Source organism: Perca fluviatilis, chromosome 8 (genome assembly GCF_010015445.1).
Source record: "Perca fluviatilis chromosome 8, GENO_Pfluv_1.0, whole genome shotgun sequence".
Taxonomy (NCBI): domain Eukaryota; kingdom Metazoa; phylum Chordata; class Actinopteri; order Perciformes; family Percidae; genus Perca; species Perca fluviatilis.
Genome location: NC_053119.1, coordinates 11,687,154 through 11,707,008, shown reverse-complemented (window position 1 = coordinate 11,707,008; position 19,855 = coordinate 11,687,154). Strand labels below are relative to the sequence as shown.

Here is a 19,855-nt window from a genome sequence, read left to right as displayed (position 1 = left end):
ACTCAGCAGTTCTAGTCAAAATGTTTCTATAAAACTTTAAGAGGAATGAAATGGATATATGAGGGTAAAAGGCTCTCACATCTGCTACTGCTTGATTGGTCGATTCACAGAACATACAGTAGACACCTAGTTTCATACATGATTAATCATTGAAGTGATTTATCGTGCAAAAATGTAAAATAGCTTGTTTTAGATGAATAAATGTGAATATTATGGAGTTATATTCCTATCTTTATTCAAGAGCGCATTCTTTCAATTTGAGAGCATTTCTCACTGATATTACGTTCAGATTTTGTAATAATTTCCCTCAAAACCTTGCTCTCACACTCAAATGGTCATGCTCGCGCTTGGATTTGCTCTGCTTGTGCTCAAACTTTGTGCTCAAACTTTGTGCTCGGATTCAGATATGTTGTTCTGTGGACAGATTTCCTGCTCTCAGCTTTGAACCTTCTCCTCGCACTCAGCCTGATTCTGCGCGCTTGCAAATCTGCTGCTCTCGGATCTCTCCTGCGCGCTTGGATTTTTCTGTGTTACAACACTATCAAAATTCCACAACCAATAGAATGCCAGGTGTAGTGTTGACCAATTAAATGATCCCTGCCCCGTTGAGGGGCGTTCGTTTTATGTGAGAACATCCGTTGCGGCGGCTCGCTCTGTAACCATGGGTCTGTAACCCAAGTTTATTTAACCCCCGGCGGCCCATCGCTTTATTATTAGTATATGTCAATAATGTGCACAGAATGGTCGACGGTCTTTCACCTGCACCCATCAGGAAACGGGAGAAAGCTTTGAAGTGGGACATATCAAGTTACGTAGATAGCTAGCTACACAACCTATGAGGGTGAGGAACATAAATTAAGCACAGGCGCCAGCGATTAGCTTAGCCTAGCTTGATGTCCGTAAACAAATAGATTTTCTTTATATCAGTAGTTTAGCTAGCTAGCTAGATTGAACGACATATGACGGACAGTATGTGTGTATTTACAACTGGTATTTAATGACCCCACTTTGTAATTTGTCCTCGTTTGGTTAACCATGTTCCTGGGGATTTGGCTAATTTCAGACATGCTAGTATACAGCCTAGCTTGATGTCCGTAAACAAATAATTTTCTTTATAGTTTAGCTAGATTGAACAACATATGACGGACAGTATGTGTATTTTTCCTCGTTTGGTTAACCTTGTTACTGGGGATTTTGCTAATTTCATGTTAGAGCCAATAGTAAAACCTAAACTGTAGCTAATATAACTGAAAGAACACCAGAAACTGGATTGTTTGTGTTCGTTTTTGCATCACTGTTGTATGTTGTTCATCAGAATTTAGTCTTCATTTCTTCATATAACATTAGTTTGAAAATGATGGATTCATATCAGTCTGTATAAAACGCTGTAATGTTAAGTACAATGTTATCACTATAATAAAAACAGATCTAGAATAATTTGCTCCTTAAATAGCAGTTTTTTTTAATGAATACAAAGCAAACTGAACAGAAAAAACAAGCATTTTCTTTTCTTTTCTTTCAGTTGAGAATGAAGGGCTCGACCAATGCTGCATCATAGCAGCAGAGTCTTATCACCAGCCCATGAAAGCTAGAAGTCACCCTGCTGCTCCAGATCTACCTACTGTATGGCTGGCTACAGACTACAACCATCTGCAAAATCATCAACAGCTGCAATTAAAGTCTCTTGGGGTCATATGGGACTCTGTTGTTCTCCATACTGCATCGTACACTATATTATTTTTCTGTTTTGTTATATTAGTAGTCTACAGACAACACTAAGTATCATTACTTAATCACAGTATATATTATTCTGGTGTACACTGTTGATGTGACTCACTGCTATTGATTATACGTCACTTTAGCTTGCTACTACCTCATAACTTTGCCTTAATTGCTCTTGTTTAGTTAATTTATTTTCTACTAGTTGTATATACCTCCTATTTAATTAAATTATTCTATAACTTGTGTTGCAATACCTGAATTATCCCTCTTGTGAACACTAGGCTTATCTTATCTTTATTTTAGTTAAAATCATAACCCTGCTCACAAACTCACCTGTACCTGGGTCATCAGTTTGCCAATATCAATGTTCCTGCTACAGTAAATCCTACAGGCAAAGTGTACTGCTTCACAGGAGTATGAACCATACGCTTTTTAGGTTTTGTGTCAAATATTGTGCAGTTGGTTATGAATTACTTATTGTTTTGACAAGGTAAATTAAAGCTGTTTAAAAACCTGCAAGTGTCCACTCTGGTAAATTTAATTATACTGTTTTTTGATTTAGATTACAGAACATGAAACACCTATTCGCCTTTATAAGGGTTTTAATTTGTTGCAAGTATGAACATGGCTTTAATAATCTTATTGCTCTGAAAAACCACAATGATTTAAGAAATATCAGTGATACTTAACATTTATTGATTGTTTATGTGGGCAGACATTACAGGCACCTATTCATGTAAGCAGAGAACACAATAGTTTGTTCTCTCTTTTATCACTTGGATTATGGAGGTGATGGTGCAGAAACGGGTGAAGTCCTTGTAGATCTCTGGCACTGAGGACAGACGGATCCATCAACTCCACTGTTGACTTTGTATAGTGTGCTCCTATTTAAGACAAATTCATAGACATCAACACATAAGATATTAGGTGTACATAGCTTTCTTTAACATCATTACTATCTTACCTTACCTTCTCTTCTCTGGATTTGTGGACATCACAGTAATTGTCTCTCCTGGGCCTTGTTGTGCACCCTATGAATTTAAGCAAGAAAGAAATGATAAGTGTATGTAACATGATTTTACAATTAAATTATTATCAGACTTGCCAACGTACTTGGTTTGTGCCACTACTGCCTGCCCTCTGCACACAGGTGAGTACAGGGGGAACCAATGGGATTTTGCGTTTGGAGTAATGTACTGACTGGAACAACACAATAGTGTGTTTGTACAACACTGGTACATGCACACAGTGCAGCTCAACAGGGGTACTTCAGCCCCACCTGGAAGAAGGGAAACAAACAAAATACTTTTTTTTTTTCTGTTCAATTTGCTTTGTATTGATTTCATAAGGGTAAAAATAAATAACTGCTATTTTAAATAGTATTTTATTATATGAGTGGAATTGTACTTACAACTTTCTATACACACATATATATATATATATATATATATATATATATATATATATATATATATATATATATATATGAATGTTATTGTTAAAATAATGTTATAAGAATTTAGAACATCTGAAAAACATGCAACAGTGATGTAAAAACTGATACAAACAATCCAGTTTCTTTTGTTTTTCAGTGATATTACAGTTTAGGTTTTACAATTGCCTCTAACATGTCTGAAATTAGCCAAATCCCCAGGAACATAGTTAACCAAACGAGGACAAATTACAAAGTGGGGTCATTAAATACCAGTTGTAAATACATACATACTGTCCGTCATATGTCGTTCAATCTAGCTAGCTAGCTAAACTACTGATATAAAGAAAATCTATTTGTTTACGGACATCAAGCTAGGCTAGCTATGGCTAGCGCCATATGCTATGTGCTTAATTTATGTTACTCACCCTCATAGTTGTGTAGCTAGCTAGCTACGTAACTTGATATGTCCCACTTCAAAGCTTTCTCCCGTTTCCTGATGGGTGCAGGTGAAAGACCGTCGACCATTCTGTGCACATTATTGACATATACTAATAATAAAGCGATGGACGGCGGGGTTAAATAAACTTGGGTTACAGACCCATGGTTACAGAGGAGCCGGCCGCAACGGATGTTCTCACATAAAACGAACGCACCCTCAACGGGGCAGGGATCATTTAATTGGTCAACACTACACCTGGCATTCTATTGGTTGTGGGATTTTGATAGTGTTGTAACACAGAAAAATCCAAGCGCGCAGGAGAGATCCGAGAGCAGCAGATTTGCAAGCGCGCAGAATCAGGCTGAGTGCGAGGAGAAGGTTCAAAGCTGAGAGCAGGAAATCTGTCCACAGAACAACATATCTGAATCCGAGCACAAAGTTTGAGCAAAGCAGAGCAAATCCAAGCGCGAGCATGACCATTTGAGTGTGAGAGCAAGGTTTTGAGGGAAATTATTACAAAATCTGAACGTAATATCAGTGAGAAATGCTCTCAAATTGAAAGAATGCGCTCTTGAATAAAGATAGGAATATAACTCCATAGAATATGTGATGCTTTTTATTATTAAATGAAATATAATGAATATAATAAAATATCTTTGGGTTTTGGACTGTCAGTCAGACAAAACAAGCAACTGCTATTTGCAAACAACAACATGCAGTTACTTACATTAACTAGATATGAGCTTATTTCAAATTGCAACTCAAAACACATCTGTTTAAAACTGGATATTCCACTTGATGTCAATTGCTCTGCCTCTTTCTGTTGTTTATATTGTTGTTTTATTCTTTATTTTCATTTTTGTTCATTTGCTGCTTTTAAATGTCTTATGTATTCCTGTACGGTGTCCTTCAGTGCCGAGAAAGGCGCCTTTAAATAAAATGTATTATTATACGGTTGTTTCAAATGAATTGGTCCTGTTGGAACTTGAGCTTGGTTTTAGATCTTCAGTATACAAAATAGTCCCTTAGGCAGTATTAAAACTTCAATGAAATTAGCCCCAAATACTAATTAATCTTGAAAGTTGCTTTGCTCATGCTAACGGTAACACAATGAAGTGGCTGTTTGCACTACATGGTATAAAGGACCCACATAACAATTAAGATAACTTGCACTTAAAATACACGTTTGTATTTTTTGAGTGGAAATCAATTTCCTTGAATCTAAAACTAAGAACCTTTTGTATGCAAGAGAAGGCTCTTGCATAATGTACCCACAAGCTTCTGATTAGAAACACTGACGTCTTATTGCAATGAATTCACAGGAGCTTAGGCAAATTAACAGGTTCCCACATCACTGCTTTGGTGAGCAGCCATGAAAATATTTACTTATGTAATCATCCATCTTTTCTTCACCTACATCTACATGTTTTTTTTCCACAATTTTCAATCCAATTTTTATTAAAGCCCAACTGCAAGAGAATCAACCAAACTACTGTAGTTTTTCTTATAGTTCTCCCATTACGAGTTTTATATTGAAAATAATTACCTTCTGTATGTGTCTATGTATAGCAGTCAAGACAGAAATTCGGCAATTGAAGTTTACAGCCCCCGACTGAAAGAGATCTGATTCAGACATAGTCCCTGTCAACGCACTCACATATCCTGCCAGTGCATCCAATAATCCACATGATGAGTTAATATTATGCAGCTAAATCAAGCCCTTACTTCTTCTATTTCACATAAGCATTCACCTAGACGTGTCGGATTTAATTTAAGAATGACAGTACTTATGGAAATCAAAGAAGTCTTAAAGTACTGCTTTTGGGGAATAATCATTTTTTGAAAGGTGAAGATGTTAAAATTTTGAAATTCTACATAAGAACCTTACTGAATATCTCCAAAAAATGAATAAACTTTTTACGAGGAGGGTACTGAACATATTCACTTAATTTGTGAGTGAATATTTTTTTGAGTGGATTTGACTGAGAGTGTTTGTGGGACGCGGTGTTTGTATTTGGGCAAGCTCTGATGCTGGTTTATGGAACAACCACAATATTACTCATCCATATACGCCTGTAGGATGTAGCTTTAATAGCTGTGACTACACCGCAAGCTACATTGGTTCTTCAATTAAGGGAGTCAACATGGAAACATGCCTTAGTTTCATAATGAATAATTTAAGCTATATCTTATCTGCTGCTACAGTAGGAAGTGTGATCGGCACAGTGTGGAGCGGCTTAGGGCCATATTGACTTTAATTGTGACTGGCATCTAAGGGCTTTCCTCCCAGTGTAGCGAAGAAAATGTCCCCTTTGCATAGCTGGCTCTGCAGCTCACAGTGAGGCCTCTAAAGAGAAATGAGCTGTAATTAGTTGATAGAGAGGCGACCCCAATGCAGAAAAAAAAGACACTGGAGGATACTGCTGTTGCCTGCCGTAGCAGAGAACAGCAAAGATTGCAGACAAAATACTGGCAAACGGGAGCTCCAACAAGAAGAAGAATGTAATGTATGTAATAGATTAAATATTGGCTGATGTTATCAATTTTAAATTCAAATATCATCTTCAGTATCAGCTTTAAAAATCCACTATCAGTCGTGATTTACTCTGTATATTTACCATGTATTGATCTATTGTATGACTTTGAAGGACTCTGATGCATATCAAGTGGCTTATCTACATTTATTTCAGTTCAAACTGCTTGCATCCAAAGTTATTTAGCACATAAATTCCAGATAACTTTAAACTGATGCTCAAGAAAAACTATGAAAAGAACGAGCCTTATTTTTTCATCTAAAAATGTTTGACTTGGCAGGCCTACATAACTTTATCAAAATTCTTTAATAGCCAAATATAAGAGATCCTTCTCCATGTTTTTGTGTTTAGGTAAAAATTTAAACATTTTTAATAACAAGCCTCGTAAATCCAATATTGGTCTTATTATAGTACCTTGTGCATCTATACAATTTGCAATGTCAAGGTGTTTTTAAATTCCTTTTAAGATTAAGAGTGTAAATGTTCATTAGCACTTGCAAGGATGTCTAATAATGCAGACCCAAACTGCAATAGTCATTCATTAACTTCCTTGAAGGCGGGTACTCTGTTGAAGTTTAAAACTATTGGATCTGCCCAGAGCCACTCTAGATCTGCCATAACCAATCGCTAACGTTTGGTCGTGACGTTGGCTTAGCATCGCTAGCGTTAACCTTAGCCAAGTCCTTCACCACTAACGGAGCAATCTGGAAAATCAAACTTGATGTTGGTGGCCACAACATCATGGCCACCAACAAAACTCAGCAAAGATTGTTCTTGCTCGGGCTTTAACTTCTGGATATTCGGCAGCGTTGCCACAACGGACCGAATGGCTTCGCTCGCATCTTTCTCTGCCGCCATTACGGAACTACAACTCAAACTAGCATACAACCTAAAAGGTCATTGTTCTCAGCCACAAAGCCACAAAGCCCACAAATATACCGCAAACTGAGACGGTGTACTGAAGGAAAAAAAAAATTGAGTGGAAGTACGTAGGAGGGCGGAGCCAGGCTACTGTCTCATAAGTGATTTGACAAAAAACAGAGACGCATTATAAGAACTGAACATGAGCCAGCCAAAGCTCTGTGGCAGATTGTGTTTCTGCACAACAAAAAAACAAAATGTATTTTCTCCTCTCTACTACAATGTGAGAAAAGTGAAAAGGTAGATATAACCTCCCAAACAATTACTGACAGTTCTGCAGGGGTAATTCAATGTTTAATGTGTTGACCCAGACTTTCATCTGTTGACTTTCAACACTAAAATATAATGAGTGGACCCAGAACAACAATGCATTTTAAATGTATACAGTGCTGTTCTTGCACTGCCAAACAGTGACTCATGATCCCTATTCCAACCAAAATGAATCACCTGATTGTAGATGCAAAAGAAATGGCGCCTGTTAAGGCATGCAAACTGATTGTAACTGAATTGTCCAAGGCTACGGTCTGCTCAGTTATCGATTCAAATGGCTTTCTGCTGATAAAAAAGGCTGGACAACTGACACATACCGGCAGTGAAAATAATTGATGGTATTTAGGTTACAGTGGGATTTATTACACATTGTAGCTAATAAATAAGCGTTTGCACAGAAGACCTGAATCATCCAAAAACAAAAACAATCCTGGGCACATGAGGGTTGCAGAACCGAGATGTTTGCCCAAACTGAGTGTACTTTAATATAGATTTTTCCTATAAACCTATACCACAGCTCATCAATAAATCCTTTGATTCCCACTTTCAGCATCCAAAATTTATATTTTTCTCCTTTTCTGAGTATCATTTCACTCAAACAACCTGATGTCAATGCTTTTTTCCCCTCCTCAATCTACATTGTGTGGAGCAGCCCTGGCCGACCCCATCGTGGCTCCAGTGCAGAGATAGGGGAGCTTAATCCATGTCCTCTGAGAGATTGCCCAGAAAGATGAAGCCTTAATTAGCCAGATAAAACCCCAAATAATGGTGCTATTGATATAGACTGGGAAATGAGGACTAAGCAGAACAAAGAAAAACAAAGACTACTGTATATAAGATGGCCGAGATGAGCTTTGGAGACAGTTAGAAAGTAACTGCAGCGGATGGAAAAAAGGGGCCGTTCACTCTCACTCTCAAATCCAGCAGGGGAGCATTGTCTCATCTCTCTGAGCAATCCACCTGCTCCAAATTCTCTCATAAGAAGCTTAGAGAAAAAAGCTGACCTTCATATAATCAAAGATTATGTGGAGGAAAACAACAACAGTTTTTTTTGGAGTACTTAAGCAATAGCACTCATGGGAGGTTTGAGCAATTAAAGGCAAAATTACTTGTCTAAGCTGTCCTTGTATCCTCCCGTTCCCTCGCTTTGGTTCCCTGTAGTATGAGAGGAGGTCATAAAGATAGTGAAAAGAATAAGAGAATCACATCTCACCAGCTCTGCTAATCCTAGGGGTACTAGAGAGAGAGCGGAATCTCACTTTTAGAAAGACAATCTAGGTATTTCACATGGATCAATGACAAGGTGACCCTCTATATTAATACCAGATGGCTTTAGGGTTGGCAAAACACTCCAAATCCCTTGTCAACACTTCTGCAACCCTTAAAAGAAGTTACAAAAACCTGGTCTAGAACTTTATTCCTTTCAGCTTTGAATGCTTGAAGGAATTGTGCTAAAACAGATTTAAAATGGTACATTATGGTAAACTCATATAGACTATGTGTGGATTACTATCTCTTAGGAAAAACCTCACTAGATTATGAGTGCAACTCATATCAAACCCCATCCAACCTCAATTTGCAGAGCTAGGAAGTGAGACCTGTTCTCGTGTCTTTTTCTTTGTGTCCAAGCAAAGAGCAGTGCCTTTGTTGAAACATGCTGACAGGCAGACGATATGGTTGTGGACACACGTTTTAGAATTTCATCTTTGTAGTCCTGTCATGTTAGCCTTGTTGTGATGTAACGTGTATGACATTTACAGAGGAGACGGTGCTGAAACACTGCTACCTATGCTGAAAAATCTTTCCAGATTTCTCCCAGCTTAAAACAAAAACTTTATTATTGCAGTCTGGATGATTAAACACATTATTTATAGAGTTGGCATGGGGACAAAATAAATAAAGGAAAGGTGTATCAAACAAACCAACAAACACCATCCTACTGAGAGATACCTCATGAAACATAACACAAAGGCTGTGCTTCAGGGCATTAAACAGTTGTACTGCAGAGTTTTAAATTCCCAATGACATTTGAATGTTGCATTTAGAACTGAAAAAAACAGCAACAATTTTAATAATCGTTTCAGTCATTTATAAAGCAAAACATTCCCTTGATGCAGCTTCTCCAGTGCGAGGGTTTGCCGCTTTTCTTTGTTTTATATAATTGATAATTAATTAATATAATTGATGGTTTTAGCTCTAGTTGCTTTACTTTTTTTTAACATGAACCTTAATAAAGAAAATGCTATTTGAGACATTCAACATGATGGCATAATGCACGTGATGAAAATGCTTGGCTATTATCTGTTCCTAAACCTGTTCACATTTTCCTTGCGCTGTTATCCTCATTATTGCCATCATGGTAGGAGCAAGCAGAATGCTGAAGAAAATGCAAAAGAGCTGAATTATTTATATTTTACATTTTCATATCAACTACAGGTGAGGGTATATTGTATTATGGAGGGGAGATTACCCCTGAGGTTTCTTTTATAAGACCAATTTACAGAACCCATTACGTCTCATCATAAGCAAGATTTTAATGTATAGTGAGACTTATTGAATAGTTCACTACAAGGCACCCAAAATGCAATTTCTTTTTCCCACCTTAATTTGACTCATTCTGTCATTGTAATAACTTTTGTCCACCTTTACACCCTTGAACAGAGTCCCTTGCTAAATCAGTTATGAGATGGAAGGGTTAAATTGCCTGGACCATCCTCTCGCCCCACATCAGGGCTCTGCAGACCTGATCTCTCTCCCTGCCGATTCCCAAAGGTTCCCAAACTACTTTGCACTTCTGTGGCAGCATGTCACTCGCCAGCGTCCAACAAGGTCAAAAGCCATTTCATTTTCTCGCCTTTGATCGCTGCCTGGCCCTTTCATCAGTCTTACCCTCCCCATCCACCCACACACTACCACCACCATTTCACCGCTTAAACTGCCCTCACTCATCCCCCACAGATGTCAAAAATATGACTGGCAGTAGCCGCAGTTAGAATATGTTTGCCCAAGGGTAATACATAAGCAATCAATCAACTTGAACTTGTCAAACTCGTAACGTCAGAGCCATGCTTTGCTATATAATAATCCAAGTAGACCACAATGTGCATTTAGGTGTGGAATACATACATCTCAAATCCTTACATACAATAATTCTGCTTTTCCAGTCCTTGAATGAGGCTCCCTGCATTCTGTTTTCCTGAATGAAAGCTGAAACACATTGACTAAATGAGAATCTCAATCTTGATTCATTTTAACCAACCCCACCCATACTGTGCAGCTCAGCTTATAGAGAAGGCTACGTTTTACTGTACACTGTCCTGCAAAGTTCTATTAAACATATTTTCCAAATCTACAATGTCGCAATCACAGCACTGTAGTATGCTATCAGCTGTAAAATTGCCATTATTAGGGCTTCCTAGTGGCCTAATGGTAATCTGAACGTCTCTGGTTTGAGTCTAGTTAGGAACCTTTGTGACGTATCACCTCTCCTCTCTCTCCCCTAATATCCTGTCACCTCTCTGTCTTTTATCTACAAATAATAAAGGTAAAAATGCGCCCTAAAATACTTTTAAAAAATGACATTGTCCTCATCTTATCACTCATCATTATGTATATTTTAGATCCAGTATATAATATCCCCTATGTAAATAATATCGAAATAAAATGAACACAAGCCTGCCAACGATGGATATGCCAAACATTTTAACATGTCAAATTAAACTGATTTTAGGAATAGTAATACTTAAATAAAACATTTGATACATTTTGACTTGGCCCATGCGTCATGTAATTCAGCAAACAACCCCTTCATTTACAAAAGAAATATGTTTCAATACATGTTTCAAGCAGTGGTGTAATCTAATGTATTGTAGTGGGTATACTGTACTGTATATGTTTTGGGGGTCTTAGTTTTTGAGTGTCAAAGACTTCATTTCCTGCATTTTGATACACTTTTATGCCTATATGCAAAGAAAGAAAAAACACAGATGACAATTCAAAATATGTCAAATATATTGGGAAGTATGTCATTGCACATTTTTAAGTGGGTATATGCAGATATATCCAGGAGCTTTCTTAGTGAGTATACTGCGTATAGCTGAGTATCACGTAGACTACACTACTGGTTTCAAGATGTATTTCAAATGGTTAATTGTTTAATTGAAAATGTAGTCCAGTTTTGATCAATGGTTAGTCATTTATTGGTAGAACAATAACATTTGTATATTTTTGCTGCATCTGGGGTCAGAAGAATTACTTGCTTTTCTTGCTTATTTCCATAACATAAATTGAACACTGGGGTTTTTGGCTGGTGGTCAGACTAAATAAGCAATTTTGACAGTAGTTTGGCTGTGACAACTCTTGATGGGGATTTGTCATTATTTTTGAAAATGGTGTTAAGCAAATTAGGATGTTTAGAACAAACATTATTAAAATAATTATTAGTCCCAGCCCTAATTCATGCTGGATTTCTCGATATTTGCAGTGTTTATATATTGTGAATATTTTTTGGACTTAACAAGAATACAGGTGGCCAAAAGGCAAGCATTGCTGCATTGCTTGTCACATTCCAAAAAATAGACAGGGTCTGTTTGTTTTTAATGTATTTAAGACAATAGGCATATCCAAGCTTATGTATTTATTTTGTAAGTTATAGACTTATCCCAGAATATGGCACCTGCATTCAAATGTAGATCATTATGATAATGAATGTGGGTGTAAACACCTTTAGTGACACGGCATAAGTTCCAGTATTTCTACAAGACCCAAAAAAGCTCTTTTTCACATCTATCTGTAGGTAAGATTATTGCTGCTTCTTTATGTCTAGCAAACTAACATCTCCTCATGCCACCCTGTCTGGTCGATAACCTGAAATCTGAACCCTTGTTTCCCTGCACTTTTGCTCCCCTCCGTCGACAGTACTAGAAGTTCTTTGTTAAAATGTTCTGTCATTCCTTTCTCTCTCACTCTCGCGTTTACAATGAGTGGGTGAAAGAAAGCCAGAGTGAGGGAGGGAGAAAGAGAGACAGACAGACAGACAGACAGACAGAGAGCGCTTAAAGGCAAGTAACAGCGAGAGCGAGATCGAGGGAGAGCACCAAAAAGATGGAGAAAGTGAGCTTTCAGGGAACTAAAAGCCTCTGCCCCTTTAGACCTCAAAGCAAGGCGCGTGTTGTCTTGCATCACATGATGAATGGGAGCAGACTAGCAATGGATAGAAAGCACCTTCACTTGTCTGACGAAAGGAGGGTATAATGGGCTTGAATCCCATTAAATGTTTAAATGATCGGAGAATGCCACAATCCAAGTATCACAGAGGGTAGCCTTTCTATACCGTGGCAGCATTTGAACAGGGGTGTCCATGGTCTAAATGAATACTAATGGGATTAGTGGCTGTTAATGACACTTTTGGAGTGCCATGAAATAGCAACAGCAAAAAGAAAAAAGTTCTAAGACATGTTCACATTCAAAGACAGAGACTGGTCTGCATATTGGTTAGCTAAACCCTGAGCAGGTCCATTTCAGAAATACTACCCAAAAGAAGAAAAAAAAAGACTACTGCACTACTGCATCTTTCATTTTAAAATCAGAGGAGACCTGCAGCAGATACGGTGTTAATGACAACTTCACTTCTGAATAGATCCATTGGTCAGCCTACTAGACAAAGGAATTGAGAGTCGAGAGTGCTAGTACTGCAAACTAAACACCGAACTCACTGAACTCTGGATCTCAAAAGGGTATTCAAACAGCGATTACATCAGGGAGGTGGGGCAGAAACACAAATCTTGTTCCCTCTTATGGAAAATATCATACACTCCATTCAAGTGTGGCTGTATAAGTGGAGCTTCTGTTGTCCCACAATTGGGTTTCCAGTCACCACTGAATAGCTCTGTCTGAATAGAAGCTTTCAGTAGAATAGTTGCAACATATTGTAATTTTGCTGCACAATACCATTCATTACCACAGCAACACAATTCAATTCAGACACTAGTTATAAATGCCTGTGCAAATATCGAATGGGACAATAATATTCATTGTCTACAGATGGAAAGGAAGGCACTGTAAATAACAATGGACATGGAATTCACACCCAAAATTCATCACATTTGATGTTTTTGTTTTCATGAAATCTTTTTGCCCTTTACTTCAGCAACTTGTAGTCAGGTGTTTTAGTTCTAGCCTCCTATCTCAACCTGTTGAGTCTGAGGCCATCAACTGCCTCCGCCGATGTGATACAACCAGCTAACCAGAGTGGCATGCGCATCAATCACACAATCATCTAAAAGATATCTAGCTTTAAGTCTGGCTGGCAACAGGGGCACCAACATAGTCACTGATTAGTCCGTATGCAGTGAATACAAATGCCCTCTCCAGAGGGTTGGTGAGGAGATTTAGTAAGCACAATAACACCTCCCCAACCCTTGACCCAAACCTCATCCACCAAACTTTTTTTAATGATGCATCCTCCAAGAGACTCCAGGTGGTTTATGGCAGGATGCTATTCTAACCCTGGTACTGACTAGGAGTGTGCATTTATTTAATATACATGGTTTAGAATATCATTTTATTGAAAGCTAGAGGTAGGCAGATTCAAGGGATCATTAAAACGCTGGCAATGGTCAAGCATTATTAGAATAAAATCTATATGGATGCTGTATTTACATACAAACTGAATAGGGTCAAGGCTTGTGGAGGTACAGTCCTAAGCTCGAGCCAAGAATCCATTTCTGCAGGCTGTTGATATTTGAAAACGTGGTAATCCACTTTGTGGACACCTTGATTTTTCACACAAGCATAACAGGTGAAATTGCTCTCCCAAGGCACCTTTGTAGAAACTCTCTCAAGACAATTTTCACAACACTGTGAGGCAGATCAGAATTAGGGGCACCTGTATGGGGGTTTTTTTTAAATTAAAAAGAGAAGGGGACAAAAAAAAAAAAGAAAAAGAAATATAATAAAAAATTTATTTTATAATTAAAATATATTATTTATTTTTTTTTTTTTTCTTTTTTTTTTTTTTTTTTTTTTTTTTTTTTTTTTTTTTTTTTTTTTTTTAAATGTTGTATTTTAAAGCATTCTGGCCAGTATATTGATGTGATAAATACAAGGTTACAATTTTGTGTAAATTCTGGACTAGTGTATACAATATTATGTTAATACAGCCAACATCACAAGATCTAAGGCAATGTGATCACAGTTGGACAAAATTTGATTTCTGAAATTTATGAAAGCCACAATCACTCTGATGAAGGTAAAGTGGAGGGCAAAGCATTGGTTGCATGCCAAAATGGGTGTTTATACAATGCGGTATTTACTGTAGGAACCCAGATTAAATGAATACAATTTAACAGAACTTTGTTAAAGCAGTATGCTTTGTATGGAGCCAAGAACATTAAATTTTTGGTCACCCAGAGGCCTGAAAAACATTAAACCAACAAAAAAAAAAACACATTTGGTTGGCCATAGATCAGCAGGATATACAGTATCACATCTGTGCAGAGGCATGTCCCATGCATGACAACCAAGTTGTGAAAAAAGGAAAAATCTTTCACTCAAAAGCAATTGCACTGCTGAACCTTTGAAAGAAAGACAAAAAATGCTGATAACTTTCAGACAGCACTTGCAGCTGCTCGTCCTGCTAATCTAGTTCAAAAGACATCCGCCAAGGACAACAGTGTCTTGTGAACAAGAAGCCCTCTCCCCCAACCATCAAACAGCTACTATGATTCCACCGCAGGCCTTTTATAAACATGCTATGCAGCCCCGGGCATTGTATCAAGGCAGTGGCATCAAGTGGCATGACAGCCTGGTCTTATAAAAACAACATAATTACTGTCCTGGGTGAAAACTCCCAGCACTCTGTCATTGTAGAATTATGTAGGCATCATGGCCTCACAACTGGGAGCTAATAAACACCTTGTCAATGCAGTAGGTGTCAGCTTTACACCCAGGGTGAGTGTCTCCAAGAGACGTACTAACACGTCATAAGCCAGCATTAGCCCACTAACACTATTGGTCATTTAGTGTGTTGTGAGAAGGCAAGCCTGTGATCAGTCATCATGCAATGACATCATGGTCCACACCATCACCACCCACTCTGTCTCGGCTGCTCCTCTGCCCCGGACTGCTGACAAATCTATGGTGAAGCTGATTTCCTTCACAAGTTATTACAATGCAGCACACACTCTTATTCTCGGCTTATTGGCTTGCTATTCCATTCTTTCTGCACAGGATTGAGTCACAAACATGGCAAGATGTAACCATACTAAAGAAATATAATGCTGTTATGTAAAGCATAATTTTACTGTGACATCTGATACTCTGTATTATATTGGCCGCTATGTAGAGATTTGGCTTATTGCAAACATTGATCAACGTGTTGTAATTCAATATAGTATGTCAACAGCAGCATAATGTTGTAGGAGAGGAGGAGGGAGGGTCTTTGGTACTGGGTCCCATAGCCTTATTGCGGGGCAGAGAAGTGATTACTATTGACAACTTGTAGATGGCCAAGGTCAGCGGCCGCACATTTATTTAATGACGACAGCCAGGGCATCTAGACTGAGAGGATCACACACCTCAGCAGCCTCTTGGCTGTTGCAAGGCAGCCATGCTTGAGTCAGCAGCATCCAAATCATCAAATAGATCAACAGTAAAACCTGACAAATATGATGTAAAGGTCCAATGTGTAGGCATTTCTCCCATCTAGCGTTGAGATGATATATCGCAATCAAATCTCTCGCACCATGCAGTTCAAAGTACGTAGCCTTCACGCTTCAAAAGGCTTGCTCTTTTCAATATCATTGTTATTTTTTCTGGGCGAAGAAGAAGACTCCTGCTCCTGAAATTTGGATTTTGAATATGTGTTGTCCTCCATGTTTCCTTCTTCAAACTTGCCGGGGCCGGGAAACTACGATACCCATTAGCAGCATTAGCAGCATCTTTGAGTTTATCATGTGACAGCGAAAACGCGAAGGCGGAGCAGTATGTCTTGTATGTCCCACACCGGCTAACGTATTTCAGCCGGTTAGCCCAGTTCATGCGAACGCAAATGTAAAAAGGCCAAGCCAAAAGGAATACTTGGAATTGATGGTGGATGTAAATATTCATGAAAAAGGACAAGTTTGTGAACGGGCAACACAGATTTTGATAATGAACAACTAAACACGTTACACACTGGACCTTTAAAGCCTGTCAGTGAAGTTTAAAAAAAAAACTATTGGAATGTAGTGAACAGTAGCCTATAAGGGATTAAAGGAAAACATCTGGTGTGATAAATTCACTCTCGAGTGCTAAAAAGACATTTAGAGACCAGGCAGAGGGAAAATACTAAATACTAACTTTTTTTTTTTTTAATAAGGAAAGCACATCACACTCGGGGAGAGACCTCAGGCTATAATGCACCTACTGTATGAACTCCCCTGTGCCACACCCTTGCCCGTACATCTTTGTGATATCTCAAAGTGTATCAGCTATCTATCATCTTGGATGGTGAACACAGATAAAGCCTGGAGAGGCTGTGCTGCTGCTGCTCGAGCTTCGGGAGGCTGCTCTGTTCTATCTGGCTGTCCGCTCCCTCCGGCTATTTATAACCAACAGAGCTACAGCACTTTATGAATGTCTGCAGGCACAGCATCACACAATCTTCTGATTCTCTGCCTCAACTGTTTTGGTGTGTCATTATATGAGGCAGTGCTGGACAATAAAGTGGGAAACATTTCAGGGGGGCATTGTCATATAGGCTATTCTCTGCAAATGCTGCCTTGAATAAAAAACAGCAGACGGCGTGTGGCACCACAAACACACAAGTTTCATCCTGTGTCCTGTGTAGTCGCAGTGTAAGCTATATATAGCTAGATCTCATCCCTGTTGTCTTATTGAAAACCCAGAAATTGCCAAGTCGTTTCTGAGGATCAATGCAATGCATGACTCCGTTGCAGCAGAAGCCTGCTTTGCTTGTATGCCTATTTTAACAGATAGCCATCTTTGCAGATAAATATGTGTGTGTGTGTGTGTGTGTGTGTGTGTGTGGGGGGGGGGATCACGACTGCCTCTCACTTCCTCACACTTCTACACCATGAGAAATGTTATCTCAGCAGAGTCTATACGTGGCCAAATAAAGGCTAGATTAAGATAACATAACCCCCCCACCCCACCGCCCGCACACGCAGTCCTCATTCTCTCTCACACACACTCACATTCACGGGACAATTACATTTGATTAATGGCTTAAGCCTTCGTCCTCCCAGAGAATCACATATACAGAGAAAAATTGGCCCAAAAAGAGCTTACACTGTCAAATGTGCATGGATAACAAATCTATAAATTAATTTCGAATGTGCTAGGATTAGATGCATTTTTACCTGCAGAGGACGCGCCTAACCACACTCGAGTCACCGTTTGCTTTTCTGTCCTGTCAACCCATTCTGCCCTAATCATAGCGGACCTGCAGGAATATTTTAGCCGATTTGACATCACAATGAAATCCGAGGAGTTTTAGGAAAAGCCTCTGGTATGAATCAATGCCTCTACTGGCACAGTAAAATTCACATATTTTTGAGTGATGTTTTCTTCAAAGTAGCCCAGAGAGACCGCTGCATTATGGATATCCACCTCTCTAAAAATCTTGGCCTCAACCCACATTATTAAACAGTAATCGCCGTTACAAATAAAGAACAACCCAATTTTGCTTTCTTAATCTGATACTCACCTGCTGTATTCTTCACTGCTTCCAAGCATCCTTTCGCATTTCTCCCCGACGGCAACTCCCAGCCACAAACACTCAAATTGAGACGCACTATCTCAAGTCCATCGCCGTGAAAGACAGCTTACAAAAAAACAAAACAACCGAGGGTGGTGCGGGGGAAGGAAATACAACAGCCAGTCGTTTCTTGCAGATTTCCAATGAGTTTCTCCGCAACGGCAGTGCCGCGGTTCTAGAGAGCTGTACGTAGTTAAAACAGGCAACCCACACTCACAGACACACACATACACACACACAGCCAGATAATTCCTCGGTAATGGGACTCCCTGTGCGACTGAACTCTTCAGAGAATCAGTGTGGAGAATAAAGAAGGAATGAAAATGGCAGGTAGAGAGAGAACAACTCCCACACACCGTTCCGATGCAAGCGCGCTGTTCTCGTTCCTTGATGCAGTCTCTCTCCACAGCCTCGCACTCACAACACTGTGACTGGCTGTCGTCACAGGCAATCTGCTTGCTGAGGGGAGGGACGGAGATGATCGGCGGAACGCACTCTGTCCGGTGTCCTACTCAAGTGTGTGTGTGTGTGTGTGTGTGTGTGTTGTGTGTGTGTGTGTGTGTGTGTGTGTGTGTGTGTGTGTGTCCGTGCGTGCTGTGTTTGCCTATAGCCCGATGTGTTTGATCACCGCTCGCATGCAGTCTGTTCATTTGCTGGTTTATTTATTTAGACTCTGCGCTTTTTGTCAACCAGCCTTACTGTCCAGATGTGGCTGTCCAGATTTCAGCCTCCCCTGTTAGCGCGCACGCAGACGCACGGAAGATACGCATTCAAAACAGAGAATGTCTTCTGATGGCGAATTGAAACAAAAGACCTCACATACAAGCTGCTGGCAAATAAAGAAATACGATCAGAAGTCTCTGAGCCCGGAGTGGAGACATGGGGAGGGAAGGAGGATCTATAAGAAAGCAGTTCCTATTTTGAGAGCCTGATGGCACTGTGGGCTTCAGATACTACACGCGCGCGCGCACACACACACACACACACACACACACACACACACACACACACACACACACACACACGTTCGCAACACAGCTTTTCGCAGGAGGCAGGCCCTGCATGTTGTCTAATACATACAGTATCAGATCTTTCACCTGTGATTTTAAAGGGGGTCTCAGTCACAATCAGTCAGAGATTGCAGGGGGCAAAGCAGGAAGAGTAAATATTTCATAGGAGCCAACTCTTGTCCAATCCACTGTTCTCATTGCATTGTCTTTAATGTCCTGCCAAAGTGAGAGATGATCAGATTTTTGTTCTTAAATATATAATAATGGCAATTTTGGTAGCTGAGTGATAGGACTGTGTATGTGTAATCACTGCCCATGTTGTACATTGATTGGCTAAGGTTTGTGGGGAGACAGCAAATCTGATTATGGTTATCCCATTTGTGGAACAAGAATTCACTCACTTGTTACAATCTGAAGGGTTTGGTTTTGTTCATATTTTATTCTTTCATTTTGGCATCCAGAGAGTTGAGAGGAAGACAACAAGAGAAAGTTCTAATCAGGATTTTAGGCCAGTGACAACAGGTGGCATACAAATATTACCATTTTAACATGAAAAAAGGCATTTGGTATAATGCCCCCAACACCACAGCCAGCTAGCCACTGAAAGCTGGTTTCAAACACTGTAAAGACAAGTGTGCATGGTGTGCATGTGATGTCTGGCAGCAGAGGCAACAGAATTTAACAAAGTGCTAACATTGTACCAACATAGGGCATTTAGCTATCTGAAATGTTTCTCTTGTTCACTCCTAGATAATAACAAGACCT

General features: G+C 39.3%; 1 protein-coding gene across 6 annotated transcripts in view; it reads right to left on the bottom strand.

Annotated features, from left to right (window-relative positions):
- The window catches only part of lingo1a (leucine rich repeat and Ig domain containing 1a), a 137,749-nt gene that overhangs the window by 12,503 nt on the left and 105,391 nt on the right, over window positions 1-19,855 (bottom strand). Inside the window, exons 1-4 of one of the 6 annotated variants that reach the window (XR_005640096.1) lie at window positions 3,583-3,620; window positions 2,836-3,001; window positions 2,687-2,753; window positions 2,420-2,606 (exon numbers count right to left, since the gene is read on the bottom strand). The exons of 1 other annotated variant lie outside the window; for it this stretch is intronic. The gene's annotated coding sequence lies outside the window, so the exon portion shown is untranslated. Of the gene's footprint in view, window positions 1-2,419; window positions 2,607-2,686; window positions 2,754-2,835; window positions 3,002-3,582; window positions 3,621-18,029; window positions 18,636-19,855 lie in introns of those variants that run through there. 4 more of the 6 variants (XR_005640094.1, XR_005640095.1, XM_039809306.1 and 1 more) reach the window with 4 other exon arrangements.